Genomic DNA, 20,757 nt, shown 5'->3' on the forward strand with positions numbered 1-20,757 from the left:
GTATATTTTTATGTATGGAAAACTAACTTAAAACCCCAGAGAGCAAGATAAAGGGGATTATAGTGAGAAAAACTCACAAGAAAGATACAAAGCAAATAAGTACAATTCTGGGAGACATTTAGAACTGAAACAGAATGTTCGGTACAATTTATTCATTTTTGCTTTGTTTTTTATTCTCTAAAATGTTCTGGGGTTAGGGTTGAGGGCCTAACACTAACCCTAACCCAGTTTGAAAACCCCTGTGATAGAGATTTAGACACTCCATTTCATCTTAAATGCATAAATGATAAAGAATTGAGAAATACCCAGACAAATAATCAACCTAAAGCTATAGAGCTCTGGAGTTTGACGTCACGCAGCCTAAACTCCGTTATTTTGGCAGTGAACCAGGGGAGCGCTAGAGCAGCTGTAGCATTGGTATCTAGAAAATAATTTAAAACCGACTGTATTTAAATACATCTGTCCGTCAAATAAAGTTTTTTTTTTTTTTTTTTTCGGCTGGAACTATACTTAATACGTTTTAAATATGGATATTTTTCTTACACAAACACATCGATTTGTATGGAGGACCAAACCTGCAGAAACTAATAAAAAATAATAACTAATAATTATAAATTAATTAATGAATGAATGAGTAAATAAATGAATAAATAAATATACACATATGTAAATGAATAAATAGCTAGATAAATGTGATAATGGAAAAATAAATAACAGAATGGCTTGATAAAATATATACGATTCATTTTTAATCAAATACAATTTTGTATTATCTTTCCCTTAATTTATTATATCATGCTTTTATAAAAAAATATTTTTTTAACTTTTATTTATTTGTTAATTAATTGTATTATTTATTTGTACACTTATTTTTATGTTTATTTATTTATGCGTTCATTTACTTTTTTACAATAATTTATTCCCACATGTATTTATATTTACATTTATTAATCGATTGATTCATCAATTTTTCCATGTGCAACATGGAAATGAGGAGGGTGGTCCTTGTGTAGCTTCAGCACATCATTGATTGAGAGCTCATGTACAGAATCAATACAAAGAGAGTTATCAGTAAATGACAGCCAGCTAGTTATTTCACAGACACCAAACAACTTATCAGTGTTTCCAGCAGTTTGACCTATTGAGTTATAAGTTTCAGTGGTACTTATAGCAGTACCATCTGACTTGCACAGATTTTGAACTCGACAGGTTGTAAGTTTAACTCTTGCATGTGTGTATTATGGCGGACGTTTCACAAACAGCTTACGTTAGAAAGTTGCGCTACTTAGCGAATGAAGTCAAAAACTGCTGTAAACATTGATAAGTTGTTTGGTGTCTGTGAAATAACTATCCGGCCGTCATTTACTGATAACTCTCCTATATTGATTCTGTGCTTGAGCTCTCAACCAATGATGCGCTGCAGCTACACAAGGACCGCCTCCTCATTTACATGTTGCACACGGAAAAGTAAAAATAAATGATTCAATTGATCTATAAACGTAAAAATAAATACCTGTGCGAATAAATTAATGTAAAAAATAAATGAATGCATAAGTAAATAAATATAAAAAATAAATGTAAAAAATAAATATTACAATTAATTAACAAATAAATAAAAGTAAAAAAAAATGTTTAGAACCAAGACCTCATACTAATAAAATGGGAGTATAGGTCTCTGCGGAACAAAAAGGGACGTGTCCCCATTTGTGGGCGTTTTCAGACCGGGATGGGTGTTTTTTTGTCAATCCAATCAAAAAATTATGGAAGCCCTGAAAGCCCATACATCAATTTTTTTTTTTATTTCTTGCGAAGTCGCGATCTAACTATTGCCTATTGCTGAATCCGAAATCGCCTCCTAAACTCGCATTCACTATTCTCTACTTATAGTTCACTTAAAGAAGTGAATGAAAACTAGTGGGTGAATTCAGACAGCTGTTGAGTGTAGTCTTCATCGGCTGTATAGATCAGTGCTGTGCACTCATCATCGAGGTGCTGCCTAGTGATGTCCGGTTCGCGAACGAATCGTTCTTTTTAACCGGATCTTTATAGTGAACCGGTCGAACCAGTTCACCAAATCGAACTGAATCGCTCTAAACGGTTCGCGTCTCAAATCAGCTCTGATCCCACAAGTTACTATAGTTATTAACTTTCTGACATGAGTGACAGTCTCTCCGACTAGAAATAAACTAATATCTTGAAGTAGATGTTGTAACTCCAACCGTTATTTGAAGTGAGACATGGTTTGTTCAGAGAACTGATATGAGCGCTCATGAGCAGCTGATACTGAGCATGCGCGTGTAACCGAACGTAGTGGTTCTCAAGTTTGGAAACAATGGATTCTAAAACGGTCAAATTAAACATTTATTTGCTTTATCAATAATGCACGATATTTTCAGGAACAGCTTTTTTCTTATTTAATTTCTAAGTCAATACACATTTTAAAATGTAATCAAAACAGTAGGTTTGATATAGACTACATATTCAGCTTGCAGCAGTTCGCAGCTCAGCACACACACACACACACACACACACACACACACACACACACACACACACACACACACACACACACACACACACACACACACACACACACACACACACACACACACACACACACACACACACACACACACACACACACACACACACACACACACACACACACACACACACACACACACACACACACACACACACTGATACAGCGGTTCTCGAGTCAGGACCGGATCACCAGTAGGCTACAGAATCGTGAACCGTTTCTATCGGACACGTTCGATCTTTCGGACATGTTCGATTCTGAGAACCGGCGAGCTATAGCCTACTGATGTGTAGGCTATGCGTGATAGCGTCGTCTTGTGTACCGAACTGTTTCTCTCGGAGTGGGACAGCTGATGCTGATAATACATGAGCACGGATGAACTGTTTATGTTATGTCAAGTAAGTTAATTTAATCCGTGTAAAACATCAATGTTTGCACGACTGTGGCTGTATTGAGTGCTTTTGCAAAACATAAATGAAACAATGTATCCAAGATGATGATGATGTCAATAATTATTACTATAGCCTACTAAGTTTTGTGATAGCTTTCTAAATTTGTGATAGCTAGGTGATGATTGTAGCCCGGTCCAACCTCACATCAGTAACTGATTAAAATCAGTGATGCGAACTACATTTGGAGAATTTATGTAGGCTAATTAAGGATAAGCACAGAAGGCTACAATATTATACAAAATTGCAAACATGATCAAAAGATTATCAGTATCTCATAAACTCTTTTGCAGTCATGCCATAATCTGCAGTGCAATACAGCTGTTGCGCTTCAAAATATGTGAATAGCACATGTAACGAGGTTGAAATGGTTTTATTTCATAAGATTTTCCTGTTAATATACATTTAATTCTGTTCTACAATTGTTTTAACCATAGTTTCTAAAAATACATTAAAAGGGTCTGTAAGGAGGTAATGGTTCAAACCCCGCCCACTCCCTCCTGTTACAAAGTGGTTCTGGCCTGTGCTGTGTTCTATGCTGCAGATTAGTTGTATCATTTGAGAATAATCCACACACATAAATACACAATGTTTAAGCTCTTTATTTTATTCATTTTGGCACTTACAAATGTAAGATCATATATACTCAACATATATTGTGAAATGTTATTTTTGTTGGCAGTGTCACTAACGTGAGCTGAAGCTGTCGTGACGGCCTGTCTATATAAAAATACATTTTCTATGCAGGTATGCATTGATGAAGCATATTTTTGTATTTTTAAGTTATATTGTTGTTTCATGTGTATAAGGTTGAGTTTATGGAGTTACTGTGTTTTCTCCATCTGTGTTTTGTTTTTTTGTGTTAGCTTTGTCCTCCTTATCCTTTCGTTTGTCGGTCCTTGTCTTTTCTTTTTCCGTCTTTCTCCCGAACGAAAGAGTGTCACTAACGTGAGCTGAAGCTGTCCTGACGGCCTGTCTATATAAAAATAAATTTTCTATGCAGACCCATCCGACGTTCTCCTGTCATTCTTAACTGATTTTCAACACAACACAGACTACAAGAAGCATACGGTTACACACAGAACATATAAAATATGGCACACATGCACACAGTATGTATTTTTATTTATATTATGCAAATATGTGACAATTTTGTGTAAACCTTCTTCATGAAAGCTATTTATGTGCCATAACTTCACTAACAGATCAGCATCATTCTTTTCCATTACCTTCTGCAGATCAATTAAATATCAAATTTTAAATGGGTGTATTACTTATTTATTAACTTTATTATTTTAAGTGTATTAGTTTTTTTATATCAACATGACAAATACAGAAGCAAATTGCATCTTATTGTACTTTTACAGAATGAGCTTGCACTAATATTTGTTAATTAGATAATTAAACAGCAAATCTGTACAACTGCACATTCACAAGAACCATTGCTCCAATTACTATTTTAATATTACTGTGTAAGATGTTTTTTTATTGTGTAATCCTATGTATATCTTCACTTTGTTTGTACTGTACTTCTGTACTGGAAGCCCATCACCAAGTCAAATTCCTTGTGTCTGTAAACACTCTTGGCAATAAAGCTCATTCTAATTCAGAATATTTAAGTGACTGTCTAAAATGTATAAATATAACATGTTAAACTAAAAAGATGACAACTCAGAAAACTTTAAACATTAACATCACTTTATTTATTACATGGCCACAACACTATAACAAAAAATACTAATTATTTAAAGTGCAATATACTCCAAAAAGAGTAATACAAACGGACATTAAAAAGAGGATCTAATTTAAAATATTAGATGGGTTCCACCAGCCTCATAAAAACAATCACTACCACAATATCCTTTAAAGTCATCTGAGTAAAACCCATGTAGCACGCCTCTATGTCCTCTTCTTCTGTAGCCTGCTCCATGATCCTTATACAGAGCATCACACTGGAGGCATCTGGATATTGTTTAGGGAATTCCGTACAGGGTTCTGAAGTTCCAGTTCACCACACCTGATAAGTGTGTAAAAAAGACAACCACATTCACAGGCAAAAATGCAACAATGTATTGACAAATATTATACAATTATGTTTATTTACTGTACTGTCATTGTACCGTCATGTACTCATTATTTTATTGCTATGAATATAATCTTAGGAATCTATTCTTTTGTATGATAGATGTTTTAGGGGGGTTTCTCACAATTAAAGCAGTCAAATGAATGTGATCATGACTGGGTGCTTACAGACACTTGGCCGCTCAGCTCAGCCAGCCGAGTTCTCTAACACCAGTGGTGGAGGAAGTACTAAATCTCTTAAAACAGCGTGTCACAGTGAAAAATTAACTAAATTTACATCTAAATTCATATAATTTTTGTTTAAATTCTGAGTAATGACTTTATGTAATTTCAGTGCATATGTCATTAATGAAACTGGACAAGGCCTATTAATTTAAATGTGTATATCAAAATGAAAACAGAGTTTAAACTTGTTTACACTTCATTCATTTTCTCACTCTTTTCTCACTTTTTGCATTCATTTTTATTTCATGTCGCTGTACATACTAATTTATTGTATAGGACAGTGTAAACAGCTCAATAACCCTTTTATTTAAATAGATTTAAGAGAATGCTTTCTATAGTTGAACTGAGCGGCCAGCCAAGCGTCAGTAATGCTGCCTTCATATGCTATCGGAAATGTTTAGAATTCTTACTTCTGTAGTCATGATTAGGAGATCATTGCATTCAAGTTTCAAAATGTGCAATTTCATGTGCAATTTTTACCTAGGAAACTCCCGAGAGCACGTGAAGGCAGCAAAAGCATCCAGTCACGTGATCACGTTCATTTGACTGCTTTAATTGTGAGAAACCCCCCTGAAACATCTACAAAACAAAATAATAGATTCCTAAAATTATATTCATAACAATAAAATAGGGCTGCACGATTAATCGAAATCGAACCGCAATCGCGATATGGCTTGTGTGCGATTATGAATGCTCAAAGGCTGCGATTTTAATTAAATAAATAAATGCCCAGTGTGTTAGCGAAGAACGGCTCTGTGATAAAAGCTGCTCCGTCTGAAAGACTGCGAGTTTGAGTCCCTTATAACGTACATTTGAAAAAGCAACACGAGTCAAACATCTTCACAAACTAGTGAAGCATTCATAAACCTGTTCAACAAAAAACAACGTTTAATAACATGTTTTACCTCACTTCATATCGTCAGTCGAGTGTTTGTGAGCTGATGTGGCTTCTCATCAGAGTGAGGCAGACGATGCGTTATTTTATAGCATTCTATGTCAATCAGCACTGCATTATAATACACTTTATTATGAAAATACCCTTGACGGCTTGAAGAACTCAAATACACCATATTTACACCAGTCACCAAATACACCAGTAGTGTTTATTGTCGTCATGTTTAATCAAAGCGTCTCTATCTTCTGTTTACACCACTTTAGCTTCACATCATGGATCTCTGAGGCAAATGTGGCATTTTCTGCTCGAGGGGCGCCCAGTATGGGTTGGCTGGCTTTCAGAATGAATTAAAAACTTTTGGGTAATCATTAAAAAGAAAATAATGCTTAATAAATTTTAAAACTTAATAAACTTAAAAAATTATAAATTTGTTGGACAATCCATGTTTTTCTTCAATGTACAGGAGTTTTTTCCCCCACAGTGGATGCACAAGAGGTTCATATTTCAAATTAAAGACAGACTTTAAGAAAAACTCCTTAGGCTTAGACCTTTCCAATGTTTTTTAGTCATAGGCTGTCTGCATATTAATAGGTTACCCAGCATATGTTTTTTTTTTGTAAAATAAGTTCCCTTTCAGTCAGTCACGTTCGACTTGCGTCAGAAATGAACAGACGAATTGGGATCTGACTTTAGAGACCAATCCCACTTCGAGTGTATAAAAACGAGCCAATGAAATTTGGCATGCGATCCACGCATTCCACGCTCCGCCCCTAGCGCGTGTATAAAACAGGCAGTGGAATGGTAGATCAGCGCTTTCTACTTCGGAGCCGAATAATTGTTTTGCTGTTTCCTACGAAGAGTGTTTGACTATGAGTCTAGTGAGAGAAAACTGCCAGTGCGGGTGATAAGGCGCATCAGCAAGTGATAGACTGACAAAAGTGAAACTAAAAGAGCTTGTTGGTTCTGTGGGCGGTTTCCCATTCAAACAAAGAGCTGTTGGTTCGCTGGGCGTTGTACATTACACACACACACACACTGAGAGCTCACACAGGCTTGCACGATCGTACTGTGTGGAGCCGCGGTCATCTCCTTGAGTGTTTCAGCACGCTAAAAGAGCAGTTTTCCATTCACAAAAGAGCAACATGGTTTGACCCTGCGTCTTTTTCAAGACGTCATTCAAACCGTGTGTTTCTGGGTGCGGTCGATTTCTGTCTCCGCTTGACGGGCACGTTCGTTGTCTCACGTGTTTGGGCGCTCAGCACGCTAAGTCTGCGTTCGTGGATGAGTCATGTTCCCATTGCGGGAATATGACCATCGCAGTGCTACGGTCCAGACTCCAGTACCTCAGAAGAGGTGGAGCACCATTGCGCATCCCCCGATCTAGCGGTCCTCCAGCTGCGAAGCAGAGGGCTGCTACTTTGGCTGAAGACCTTGGTGGGGACCTGAGGGTGACGGTCAGGGCAAACCCGACGGGTCAGACGGCTCGGGCCCCCTTCCCCCTCCACTGCGCCAGTGGAGCTTCCGGTAGGGCGCGCTGACCTCCCGCGTGGAGCGCCAGTCGTTACTTTCGGGGCTCCGGCAGACGATGAGATGTCGGTCGCTGCATCGGGGACGAACTAATGGGCTCCGAGGATGAAGATTCTGCTGCATTGCCCCCTTCGGGATGTGACAGCTCTGCCCTAGTCCGACCCAGAGCTTACGGCTACGCTTGCCCGGGCCGCCGCAAGTGTCGGGCTTGAGTGGAACCCTCGACCACGTCCCGAACCTTCGCGGCTGGACGATTGGTTTCTCGGGACTCGGACAAGGTTTGCTTTTTGAACGCCCCTGTCTGTCAGGCCGGCCTCTTCTGCGACGCCATCGAGGACTTTGCCCAGCAGTTCTCGGTGACCAAGAAGGCCATAAAGAACATCCTGCCCCGGCGGCCCGCTGCTGCCTCCACCCAGCCGCCAGGGGCAGCCCCCCTGTCTGCTCGTTGCCGAGGGCGTCCCCCGGCGTCCGCCTCGGCCTCGGCCCCTGCCAAGCCCAAGCAGCAGCCTCCACCCGCGAAGCAGGGTGCCGGACCCAAGGGGGCCGCCCAACCCACCCAGGGTCCAGCCAAGCCTGCCGGCAAGCGCAAGGGGAAGCGGCCCTGAGACGGGCAGCCCAGGGAGAACAGGAGCTGCTCTGAGGGAGATGATGTCCGCATCCCTCCCCCACCCCCCGGAGGAGGACCGGGGGGTCTGCACTGGTCACATAACATCCGGAGTCCAGCGGTACCCACATTATCACAAAAAGAGCAGTTTCCTCTCTCTCTGGGCCCCATGAGGGTCAGGTTGGCAGTGTGCGACTCCCAAGGGCCTTGTCACTCCTTTCCTCCCCTCCCTTTGCCAGGGGGCAGCAGTGTGGGTCTCGAGGACGCCCCCGGGCCTTCTCCCCCACAAGCTGCCTCTCCCTGGAGTACTCAGTCAACACTCCGGGCCGCCCCCGGGCCTCCAGAGTCGGGGCTGAGTACTCCACCTCCCTGCCTCGGCAGTGGACAGCAGAGTGGGCCTCGAGGACGCCTCCGGGCCTTCTCACCCACCCTCTGTCCAGACCAGGAGTGTTCAGGCAACACTGCGGGCCGCCTCCGGGCCTCCCAAGTCGGGCCAGAGCACTCCGCTTCGCTGCCCCACCCCGGGCACATCTGTGGTGCCGTTGGTCCCGCTTCCACGGTCCCTGGGGGCCTGACTAGGTCTTCCCAGGCCGCCTCGTTCATATCCTAAACTACCTCGACGATTGGCTGATACTGGCCCAGTCGAAGGACCAGTTGTGCGAACACAGGGACCTGGTGCTCAGTCACCTCAGCCTGTTGGGCCTTCGGGTCAACCGAGAGAAGAGCAAACTCTGTCCACACAGAGGATCTCTTATCTCGGCATGGAGTTGGACTCAGTCAACCGGACTACGCGCCTCACCGAGGAGCGAGTCCATTCGGTGTTGAACTGCTTGAATATGTTCAAGGGCAGGAAAGCGGTCCCACTGAAATTCTTTCAGAGGCTCCTGGGGCATATGGCATCTGCAGCCACGGTAACGCCGCTCGGATTGCTTCATATGAGACCGCTTCAACGCTGGCTCAATGGCCGAGTACCGAGGTGGGTGTGGCAGAGCGGTCAGTACCGGGTCCCAGTGACTCCTTACTGCCGCCAAACCTTCAGCCCGTGGTCCAGCACTTCGTTTCTCCGGGCCTGGGTGCCCTTAGAACAAGTGTCCAGGCATGCTGTGCTGTACACGGATGCCTCTGCCACCGGCTGGGGGGGCCACGCACAATGGGCATGCAGTTGCAGGTCTGTGGACGGGGCCGCAATTGCATTGGCATATCAATTGATAGATGGACTACCACAAGCAGCCGTAGATACCATCTCTTCAGCTACGAGGCGCCTCTATGCTCTGAAGTGGAACCTGTTCGTTGAGTGGTGCACTTCCCGCCGGGAAGACCCCCGAAGGTGTTCGATTAGTGTCGTGCTTTCCTTCCTGCAAGGTGGGTTGGAGCGAAGGCTGTCTCCCTCCCCCCTTAAAGTATATGCCGCCGCAATAGCGGCATACCACGATGCATTAGGAGGTAAGTCCGTGGGGAAGCACAACCTAGTCGTCAGGTTCCTCAGAGGTGCAAGTAGAGAAAATCCTCCTCGCCCAACCTCGATACACTCTTGGGACTTAGCTCTAGTGCTCAGAGCACTTCAGAGCCCTCCCTTCGAGCGTTTGGCGTCTTGTGAGCTTAAGATATTGTCAATGAAGACAGTGCTCCTGACCGCATTGGCCTCTATCAAGAGGGTAGGGGACCTGCATGCACTTTCGGTCAACGAATCGTGCCTAGAGTTCGGGCCCGGTAACTCTCATGTTGTCCTGAGACCTCGGCCCGGATATGTGCCCAAGGTTCCTACAACTCCCATCCGAGATCAGGTGTGAACCTGCAAGCGCTGCCTTCGGAGGAGGCAGACCCAGCCCTAGCTTTGCTGTGTCCGGTCCGCGCTATTTGCGCTTACATCGACCGGACCCAAAGTTTTCGGACCTCAGAGCAACTCTTCGTCTGTTACAGAGGCCAGCAGGAGGGAAAGGCTGTCTCCAAGCAGAGGTTAGCCCACTGGATAGTGGATGCTATAGTTTTGGCTTACCAGTTCCAAGATGTGCCTTGCCCGTTCGGAGTAAGAGCACACTCCACTAGGAGTGTTGCTTCTTCTTGGGCGCTGGCTCAAGGCGCCTCGCTGACAGACATATGAGCTGCGGGCTGGGCGACACCTAACATGTTCGCTAGATTCTATAGCCTCCGTGTAGAGCCAGTTTCTTCCCGCATCCTCGCCCCCAGTGGCCAGGAGCGTTAAGTGCCCGTTCTAAGTGTCGGCTTGCAAACGCCACTCCCGCTCTCTAGGCCGGATACGTGCGTCTATTGTCTCCAGTTGTGTTCCCCGGGAAACCGGCTAACCCTGTTGAGCTCCTCCGTCACCCCATCGGTGTCAGACGTTGCGTACCGTCTGACGCCAGGCCTGCACCCGTATGCTTGTGAAACGTGGTTGTAGGCTGGGTTCCATATGTAGCGGTTCCCTCATGGCAACCCCATATGTATATTCCTCCATGGTACCAGCTACCCTTCGGGCTAGCTCCGTGTCTTTTCCTGGACAGAGCCCGTTCTGTCGTCTCTGGGCGTGTTCTTTCCCCCCTACAATTAGGTTGGAACCACCCTAGAGACTGCCATATGTTGCACTACCCTGCTAGGCTAGTCCTTATGTGTGTAGCACTAACGAGTCTCGGGGAATAATTATTTTAAAAGGGACTCATATTAATGAGTCTATAATGTGACTCGCTGGTTGTACATAAGTTATTAACCTTATAATGGGACTTTCAGTCCAGTTATTATCAAAGTCGATTTCAGTTATCCAGATTTTCCTCTCGTCTTGCGAGTGGAAAATGGGATTTCTTCATCGAATATCAATCTTACAAACTCGAAGAAATACCAATCTGTTTGATCAGGACAAATAATATTTCATAAGTTTGTACAATTTGTATTACTGAAATAGTAACACGAAAATCAAGCTTAATTTGTAGCTAAGATCTTACGTCGTCAGTGACTTCAAATCTATGAGCAAAGCATTCACTTCAATGAAATTATTGGATTTTAATAATCAACTAAAGTATACAAAAACTACGATTTCACACAGGGTAAAATATGCATATACATGTGGGTAATAAAACAAACAACATACAAGGGAAAATCAAAACTTATAACGAATGACATAAAGTACAGATAGAGAGAGAGAGAGAGAGAGAGAGAGAGAGAGAGAGGGAGAGAGAGGGAGAGAGAGAGAGAGAGAGAGAGAGAGAGAGAGAGAGAGAGAGAGAGAGAGAGAGAGAGAGAGAGAGAGATGGAGACAACTTTTATCACGCAGTTCTTTCCAAGAGGCCCCAGTTAAATTCATACTATTCCCATAAACAGGAATGGTCAAGACAACCTTTAAGCGCAGTTTGTTTGCGAAATAGGATACTTGCATTTAAGTTTTAGGTGTGTAGGTCTGTTGCATTTTCTTAAGGTTCTCCTCAAGACAATGAAGCTTGGATGGCGTTCTGGGAGGAGTTTTCCGGGCGTGATTGCTGGCGTGTCTCTCGGGCAGGTTTTCCCATCTCTCCTTGCCCGCTCTCGTGCTCAATCGTTCATCTCTTCATCCCATCTCTCAAGTTGGAAGCGCCGAAGCGTGGGTCTGTCTTTGGCGGAAGGTGCTCGCAAAGAGACATTGTGGGTCTAGGTTTTTATAGATGGAACAGGCAGAGATAATTCAGTCAGAAGATGAGTGGTCACAAGACCCCCTCTGTTCCTATTGAAAGCCCCCACTTCCTTGTGACTCAAACAAAGATGGGTGATTTATTAAGAGTCGATCTTTCTTTCTTTTCCCGGAAAGTGTATAGTTTCATATTGATGATTTTGTCGCATATTTAAGCACCGAAATCGTCCCCGTTGGGCGTCTGCGATTCCAGTGATACCATGAATGACAGTATTGACATTTGAGAATGCAGAGATACAGAATTTACAGTTACTAGCCTACAGAAGTTGATTTCACATGCAGTAAACGTCCAAGTTACTTCAAAACATCATATAAAACATTGCATCATCACAATACAACACAGTACATTGAAGAGGTAATCTAATCTAAAAGTCCATATATTGCTGATCTGTGTGTTCTCAGAGCAGTTTCTCTGTGTATGTGTGTGTGTATGGGTCAGAGGTCGAAAGCAGGGGGGTTGTTTGGATGACGTGTATGCTGCAACCCAAAAGGCCTAAGGTGTCCAGGACTTTAGCACACAAAATCCTTTCTTTGGGATTATAATGTGGCACCTCATCAGTTAATTAGTAGTATAGTTGCAGTACAAGGGACCTCTGTAGGGTGATTACATCATCCCAGGATACGTGATTATCTGAGCTCTGGTCATTCGGTCATATGGTTAATTATTAACTCACTACCATCTCCCATTGTCGCTACATTCCCCCCTTGGTTGTTCGATAAGGTCTTATCGTCATTATCGGACAACCTCTGATGACAATGGTTTGGATGGTAGATGAATGGGGTCGGGTCAGATAGCAGGTGTTTGTTATGGCTGAGGAGCCAGCCCGATGAGGTTCGCATCTGCTTCTGGCGTGGTACCTTCCCTCCGGGGTTTCCATCGGAGACCTTCCGACACAGCTGTCGTGAGTTTGGCTGTGGAGGTCCTCATCTAGTTGAATGTCCTGTACAGGAGGAAGGCTATGCCCAAGGTGAGGGTATTGCCGATGATCATAGAGATGCATAGGGCAGTGTCAGCGGCGGTTGTGTCCACACAACTTGACATCGACCTCTGCATGGTGGAGAGAGTCCTCAGTCCAGCGGGCTCCGGCCCAGCTGTACTGGGCTACTGTGCGAGGGTAGTGTGCTCTGTAGACGTGTTGTGGGAGTCGAGTCGAACGTACACTTTCTGGCTGTGCGTCCGGCAATTTGTGATCAGGAGTCCAGGTTGGTCTCTCAGTACAATGCCTGAGGCTGGTCCTGGTGTGCTGATATCTGGTGGCGGCTGGCCTCTGGTTGACTGGAGGCACAGGTGGATGATCACGGCCGCGTCTCTTAGGCATTTCCAGATCTGTTGCATGATCTCGGTAGTGAAGTGGATGCCTCTGTCTGAGTTGATTCTCAGTGGCAATCTTGACAGGAAAAAGATGTGATTCATCAGGGGGTATGACGTGGTCTGGGCAGTGTCGTTGGGTGCTGGCAGACACTCTACCCACTTGGTAAACTGGCGCACCACTGTGAGAAAGTACTTTTTGCCTTTTGTGGACCTGGGCAGGGGTTCTTCCCGGTCGATTTGTAGGTTTGACCATGGGAACATGATCCCTCCGTGTTGCAGTGGGGCTCTGTGGTTCGGGTTTGCTGGTTGGAACTGGCAGCAAACCAGCCATTCTCTAACATACTCTGCCACATCTTGATGCATCTCAGGCCAGTATGCCACCTGTTTCAGTGTGTCATACGTGGCTCTGGTGCTGTGGTGTCCAGCACATGGTGTGTTGTGGGCGTACATTAGCATCACCCCCCTTTGCGACCGTGGCACCACAAGCCGTGGCGCTGTGTTGCCATCGGGTGCAAACCAGAGAATGTTGTCCAGAATACGCATCATGTGTCTGGAGTTATGTAGATGTCTGTGGCTAGAGTCATCAATGAGCTCAGAGTCAGTGATAGGGTGGTTGGAGGGGTCTGAGAGGTGGTCAAGAATTGTCTTTATTGCAGTGTCAGAGGCTTGCCTATCCGCACTATCGTTGTTGGAAAACTGCGGAGTTAGCGATAGCAGCTGCGAGGCGGGCATTGTAGCCGGTGCCGATCGCTTGTTGTGGGTTAGCACTGCAACGATGGGGCTGGATGTGGGGTTTGGGGGTGCCCACATGTCGCCGTGTGGTGTGTTTTTACTGATTGCATTGCACAGTGAGAGACTTTTGGCTGAGTTGTCTGCCCACAGTGCAAGGATACTGTTCGTTGTGGTGATGTCATTCAGCTGCAGGTCAGTCATGACCGTGGGGCTGTATGTATCAGAGTTTATGGTGAGCTGAAATGTGCAGAGTAGCGAACTTGAAACTTCCTCTGGGCCTTGGGCTGTGTTCTCATGGCTGGCTGCAGGAGTTCCCGTGACCTCTGTGACTTGACAGTCTGGCTCAGACGGCCTGTGGGTCTGGAGGGGGAGAGGTTCTCGCACTTGAGCCCAGAATTTCAGCTGTTTGAAGTCCAGTAAGGGTTCAAAGCGGTCCAGCAGGTCTTTGCCGATGAGAAACGGGTAAGTGTTCAAAGGTGACACATAGATAGGATGTACAAGATTCATGGGCCCAATTGCCAGGTGAATGGGAGCTACAGTTCTGAGCTGGATGTCGTTCTGGCTGTATGACTGCACATTCAGTTTACATGTGTGAAGGTTAAGAGTGCGGTTCTGTCTCTGTGCTTCACATTTGAGTTTTTCAAACAGTTGGGCAGATATCAACGTGAGGTCGGAGCCGGTGTCAACGAGGGCTTCGAGTCTCAGTTCATTTTCCAAGGTGATGGTTAGGTAGAGTTTTCGAGCCATTCCCTTCTCGATCAGGTTCCCTAGGAGTCTGGGTTTCGGGACCTGTGTGTTGATCGGTGAGCGGTCGGGATATGTCTCATTGTGAGTGCAGATAACCAAAACAGCGCTTTCATGTATCTTGGTGTGTGGAGTGGTGCTGTCTCGGTCAGGAGGTGTTGCCGTCAGCTGGAGTGAATGTGTGTTGCTGACGTGGGATGCAACAGCTCGTTCAATAGTCTGTGGTTGGGAAACAGTGTTCTGGGTGTTTGGTTCAGTTGCAGAAAGGTCAGGAAGGTTGATTTCAGGCGTCACGTCTAGTCATACGGTGTCTGGCTCATCCTTCTTGTCTTCCTTGTAAGGTTTCTTTTGGAGAAATTCTTTCAGTACCTTTAGCAGTTCTGCAGCTTCGGAGTTGGCCGCACTTTCCTTGTTAGGTGTGTGCTCCAGTCCGAGCTTACCAGTATCACGTCGAGAGTGACCCCTCTGCCGGCTTCCTGGGCTTGGTGTTCTGGGAGATCGGGTTTGGTTCCTTCTGGGTTGCCGGCCGGCTTCCCATGTGCCCCCCCCCTTTTGGTGGTGGAGGGGGCGAGGCCGGTCCCAGGGACCCCCAGAGCGATCGTTCTGGTACCTTGGATGGGCATCACCACGATCACGCTGCCCTCTGCTGGCTTGGAATGGTTTAGACTCTCTGTTGACGGGTCTGTAACTGTGATTCTGTTGGGCGCCCTCTAGGGTCAGCTCTGGATGATGCTCAGAGACAGGGCAAATGGTGGGGTGTTTTACAGTCTTTTCAGAGATGGCCTTTTGCTTGGTGTAAGCCTTGTGGGCCAGATCTCTCAACTGTTGGGTGGTCATGCTGCGTGGACAAGCCAGAACTCCCAGATGGTGACTGATTGTGGGGTGCAGGTTTCGGAGGAACAGGGTTTTGAAGTTGACATCTTCCTCCATGCCTGGTTCGTTTCGTGCTCCGAAGTAGGCACGTCGCAGTCGGTTATAAAAGTTCTGTGAGGTTTCAAGTCGGTTTTGCCTGAGGTCCACAGCAGTGATGAGCCCCTGGTCTGATTCTGGATCAGAGTATTCACGAATTAGGGCGTGTCGTAGATGTCCGTAGTTTGCTTTGACAGTCTCTGGTTGACGGTCTAGAAAGCTACGTACCTCACGGTTAGACGTGATTCTGAGTAGGTACAATCTGTCCCAAGTGTTCGCGTTAGCGATAGTCTGCAGGTGAAAGTCTATGTCTTGCAAGTAGGCGTGAACGTCGTGTCCTCCCGCAGGGTCTGGGCTGAATGTAGGGATGTTTCGGGCCAGCTTGTCAAGGTCTTTGGAAGCTACATGGCTGTGGCGGTTGACCTTGACTTCCTGGAAGGGCTCCCTTTCCTCCGCTGCTGACGGGAATTCGTGGAAGCTGGCGGGTGACATTCTGAATGGTGGGCTGTCACCCCTCCTTTTAGCTCTAGGTTCTTGGCTAAAAGGTGCGGACCTGCTGGTCGGGGGAAACTCTGTGTGGTGTGTCTCCCCTTCCCGGTCACCTTGCAGTTTATACGAATGTTTAAGTTCTCTGTGAACATGGTCAAGTTCATCTTTGAGCTCACGTCTTTGCTGGACAAGCTCATCGATCTCAGTTCGGGCAGCCTGCAAGTGTTTTTCATAGGCGTTGCCTTTAGCGTCTCTTTCTTTAAGTTCTGTGTTGGCTCTCTCTAGGAGAGCTTCGGCACGTCGGAGCTGTTTGCTGAGTTCTTTTCTGGCATCTTGCTCCGACTGTTCTCTGCGGTCTGTGTCCAGACGAAGATTTTCCAGGGCTTTTTGAAGTCTTTCTACTTCCTTTTCTTGTTCTGTGTCCGTCTCGTCCTCTTTTCCGGTCTCTAGAAGTAGCTGATCTAGCTGACTCTGGACGAGGGCCTGGTTTCTCCAGGCCTCCTCGGCTTGGAGCTTTAGCGCTGCCGTTTCCTGTTCCAGGTCGGCGTTGCTCTTTTCGCTGAGTCGTGCCTGGGCAACAAGGTTGTGAGCGAGGCTCCCGAGGATCTTGGCCAGTTCTTTGTGAGGGTAACTCTGTGTCGGATCGTGTGCCATCAGCTTGTCTAGCTCAGTGTCCAGTTGCTCCTGGCTCAGCTGCCGCAGGTCCCTGGCGTCCTTGGACAGAACAGCGCTCGTCATAGCTTTCAGCCATATCTCTAGGCTGTCCCAAGGGACAGGGGGGCTGGATGACCGGGACATACTGGTTCACTGTGGGCGAGAGAAACACAACACACACACACACACAAAGGGCCAATGCAAGTTTGTTCTAAGGCGAACGAGTTATCGTGCGGACTATGCCGTTGATAAGAATTTTGGCTAACTGATGTAGACAGTTAGATAGTTAAACAATTAGGCGGGCCAAATTGTGGGTCAGCCTGAAATAGAGATTTTGACAGGCAGTAGCCCTGTGGGTCACCTAGTGACGCCGGCTGCTCGGTTGTCCCTCTATTACTTAGTATTCCTTGGGGTCTCTTGGTGAACTGAAAGAAAACAAAATTGCAACAGTCCGAACAGTGAAGATAGGGAAAAGCACAGTAAAACAAAAGTAGAAATGAATTAGTCTGCAATGAAAGGAGAATAAGCGCGAACGCTGGGATTGTTAGAGAAAACAAAAAGGCTAAGCCTGCTACCCTTTGTAAGAGTTTCTGATAGGGCCTACAGCACGTGTGGCTATCGGGGTAGGAAAACGTTGGAAGAGGGTGCGGCTTAGAGAGGAAAGGTGGGCCAAATGCTCAGGATATACTTGGGGGATATCTAATATCTGGCTTATATTATGGGTTTTATCTCATTTCAGTTCATCTGGGGAGAATTGAGGTCGCTCAGGTGGAAAATTTAGCAGCGCAGCCGGCCTCCGAGCGTTCCCAAACACCCAACTGCCGTGTCCTCGGTCCCGTTACCCTGTGTCGGTCATGTCGGTCGGACGACTTTGCTCGTGGGGACCAATTTGAGTCGATTCTCAATTCACCACAGATGCCTGTTAGCCTTTCAACAGATACACAAAGAGGGTAAAAAGGTGAAATTAAAATTAATTAAAACTCTCTTGTTTACCGGAAAGGAAATGGAAAATTATATATCAAGAGCTAATTTGGAAAACTAAAACAAAACAAGGGTTTCTATCAAATACTGATAAAACAAAAGGTGTTTTCGATACTTTTGGTAATTATCAAAACGAACCTAACCCAAGTGAAAGAAAACGAAAGAAAGGAGAGAGAAAAAAGAACTAAATGAGATTAAATTAAAAAAATTAAATTTGAGTAATAAAAATAAAATAAAATAAAAATTTAAAAATAAAGAGAAACTTTTCAAATCAAATAAACAATTGAAACGACCCACTTAATTCAAATTAAATTCAAAACAAGTTTAAATTAAATTGAAATAAGCCTCTAAGGAGAGTTTAAATAACGTTAAAGTTAAATCAGTAATCCAAAAGAAAATTAATCACAAGAGGAAAACAGGAAAAATGTGCTTCACCCAGAATTGGAAGAAGGGAGAGAGAAAAAGAAAAAGAAAAAGGAGAGAGCTGTAAGCTGACTTGGCAAGGTACGGCCACACGGTGGCGTCCTTCCTTCCAAGTGGACCGTTAGTAATTTGAGGACCTGATTTCAATTGAAGTTAGAGAAAATCATTTTTCCTTTTAAACTCAAATTAAAATAAGGTTGTTTAATCAGTGAGAGAGAAAACCTGAGAAAGGTCGCTGCCTAACGCCAGTAAATTTGTATGAATGAAAACGTTACTAACAGTAATCAATAAACAATTCACATGCTTTAACTAGGCAGTCAAAATTAATAGCGGAGAGTAGAACTATCCGAAACTGCCCACACGATGGCGCAGTAGAGTTCATCCAGACTAGGGTCAGTTCTGGGGAATGCTCACCCGGTGGGGCTGTTCCGCCCCCCTTCGGGATGAAGCTATGGTGATGTGTAATTCTAGAGCCGTTAGGTCACTTCCTGTGACTGCGCACAGAATTATCAACAATCACAATTAATGTTTTTGATCGCGGCGATCCTTTCGTGTATTGGCACGAGAAACATGTGGTTACAGGAATTAACATCTGTTTACATCACATTTAAGTCCAATAGACCTTTGTCAAAACTGACGTTTTCAACATCTGATTCAAAGTTCTAGGTCTCTTTTGTGCTGCAGTGGCACAAGAATTAAAATATAACAAGAATGTGGATACAGGAATTAACGTCTGTTTACTTCACATCATAGAACTCCGATAGACAAATTTATCAACGGCTGAGGTTTTCAGCATATGATTAAAAATGTGTTAGGTCTCCTTTTTGGGTAGCTAAGCCAAATGTTAAACCGGGAGCTATCGTTTATCTTAATGATATAATATTAGGCCTATTATTGGACAGGGGAGTCTCGCCCTGTTCCAATCTTCCACGTCGACAGAAGTTTTCTTCGTTCACATCACGCGGGATGACGCAACATTGTACATGTCTACAGGCATCACAAAGATATCTTCATCTCTGTGGAACATGTAATATTGCATTTTTTTTTTAAATTTTTTTATTTTATTTTTTAGCATCTGTTATGCTTGCGCTGAGCTCGGCCTCGTGCCGTAGTAGTGAGTGAGTTCGCTTTGCGCGGTTTGTCTCACAATTCCCAAAAAGAAAAAAAAATTGAACGCGCGTGTGAAATATTAATACCCAAAAATACATATGTGAATATTGCTCATAAAAATAAAGTTTGAAACTTGCCCGAATTAATTCTCCACCAAAATAATGTAGCACTAACGAGTCTCGGGGAATAATTATTTTAAAAGGGACTCATATTAATGAGTCTATAATGTGACTCGCTGGTTGTACATAAGTTATTAACCTTATAATGGGACTTTCAGTCCAGTTATTATCAAAGTCGATTTCAGTTATCCAGATTTTCCTCTCGTCTTGCGAGTGGAAAATGGGATTTCTTCATCGAATATCAATCTTACAAACTCGAAGAAATACCAATCTGTTTGATCAGGACAAATAATATTTCATAAGTTTGTACAATTTGTATTACTGAAATAGTAACACGAAAATCAAGCTTAATTTGTAGCTAAGATCTTACGTCGTCAGTGACTTCAAATCTATGAGCAAAGCATTCACTTCAATGAAATTATTGGATTTTAATAATCAACTAAAGTATACAAAAACTACGATTTCACACAGGGTAAAATATGCATATACATGTGGGTAATAAAACAAACAACATACAAGGGAAAATCAAAACTTATAACGAATGACATAAAGTACAGATAGAGAGAGAGAGAGAGAGAGAGAGAGAGAGAGAGAGAGGGAGAGTGAGAGAGGGAGAGAGAGAGAGAGAGAGAGAGAGAGAGAGAGAGAGAGAGAGAGAGAGAGAGAGAGAGAGAGAGAGAGAGAGAGAGAGAGAGAGAGAGAGATGGAGACAACTTTTATCACGCAGTTCTTTCCAAGAGGCCCCAGTTAAATTCATACTATTCCCATAAACAGGAATGGTCAAGACAACCTTTAAGCGCAGTTTGTTTGCGAAATAGGATACTTGCATTTAAGTTTTAGGTGTGTAGGTCTGTTGCATTTTCTTAAGGTTCTCCTCAAGACAATGAAGCTTGGATGGCGTTCTTGGAGGAGTTTTCCGGGCGTGATTGCTGGCGTGTCTCTCGGGCAGGTTTTCCCATCTCTCCTTGCCCGCTCTCGTGCTCAATCGTTCATCTCTTCATCCCATCTCTCAAGTTGGAAGCGCCGAAGCGTGGGTCTGTCTTTGGCGGAAGGTGCTCGCAAAGAGACATTGTGGGTCTAGGTTTTTATAGATGGAACAGGCAGAGATAATTCAGTCAGAAGATGAGTGGTCACAAGACCCCCTCTGTTCCTATTGAAAGCCCCCACTTCCTTGTGACTCTAACAAAGATGGGTGATTTATTAAGAGTCGATCTTTCTTTCTTTTCCCGGAAAGTGTATAGTTTCATATTGATGATTTTGTCGCATATTTAAGCACCGAAATCGTCGCCGTTGGGCGTCTGCGAT

The 20,757-nt window shown here is 44.5% G+C and overlaps 1 long non-coding RNA gene across 1 annotated transcript in view; it reads right to left on the reverse strand.

Annotated features, from left to right (window-relative positions):
- Nucleotides 1-4,709: 4,709 nt before the first annotated feature.
- Nucleotides 4,710-20,757, reverse strand: part of LOC137048330 (uncharacterized) — a 39,441-nt gene continuing 23,393 nt past the window's right edge. Inside the window, exon 4 of the long non-coding RNA XR_010899381.1 lies at nucleotides 4,710-5,008. This is a non-coding gene — a long non-coding RNA (uncharacterized lncRNA). The remainder of the gene's footprint in view (nucleotides 5,009-20,757) is intronic.

The sequence above is a fragment of the Pseudorasbora parva genome, chromosome 19 (genome assembly GCF_024679245.1).
Source record: "Pseudorasbora parva isolate DD20220531a chromosome 19, ASM2467924v1, whole genome shotgun sequence".
NCBI classification, from domain to species: domain Eukaryota; kingdom Metazoa; phylum Chordata; class Actinopteri; order Cypriniformes; family Gobionidae; genus Pseudorasbora; species Pseudorasbora parva.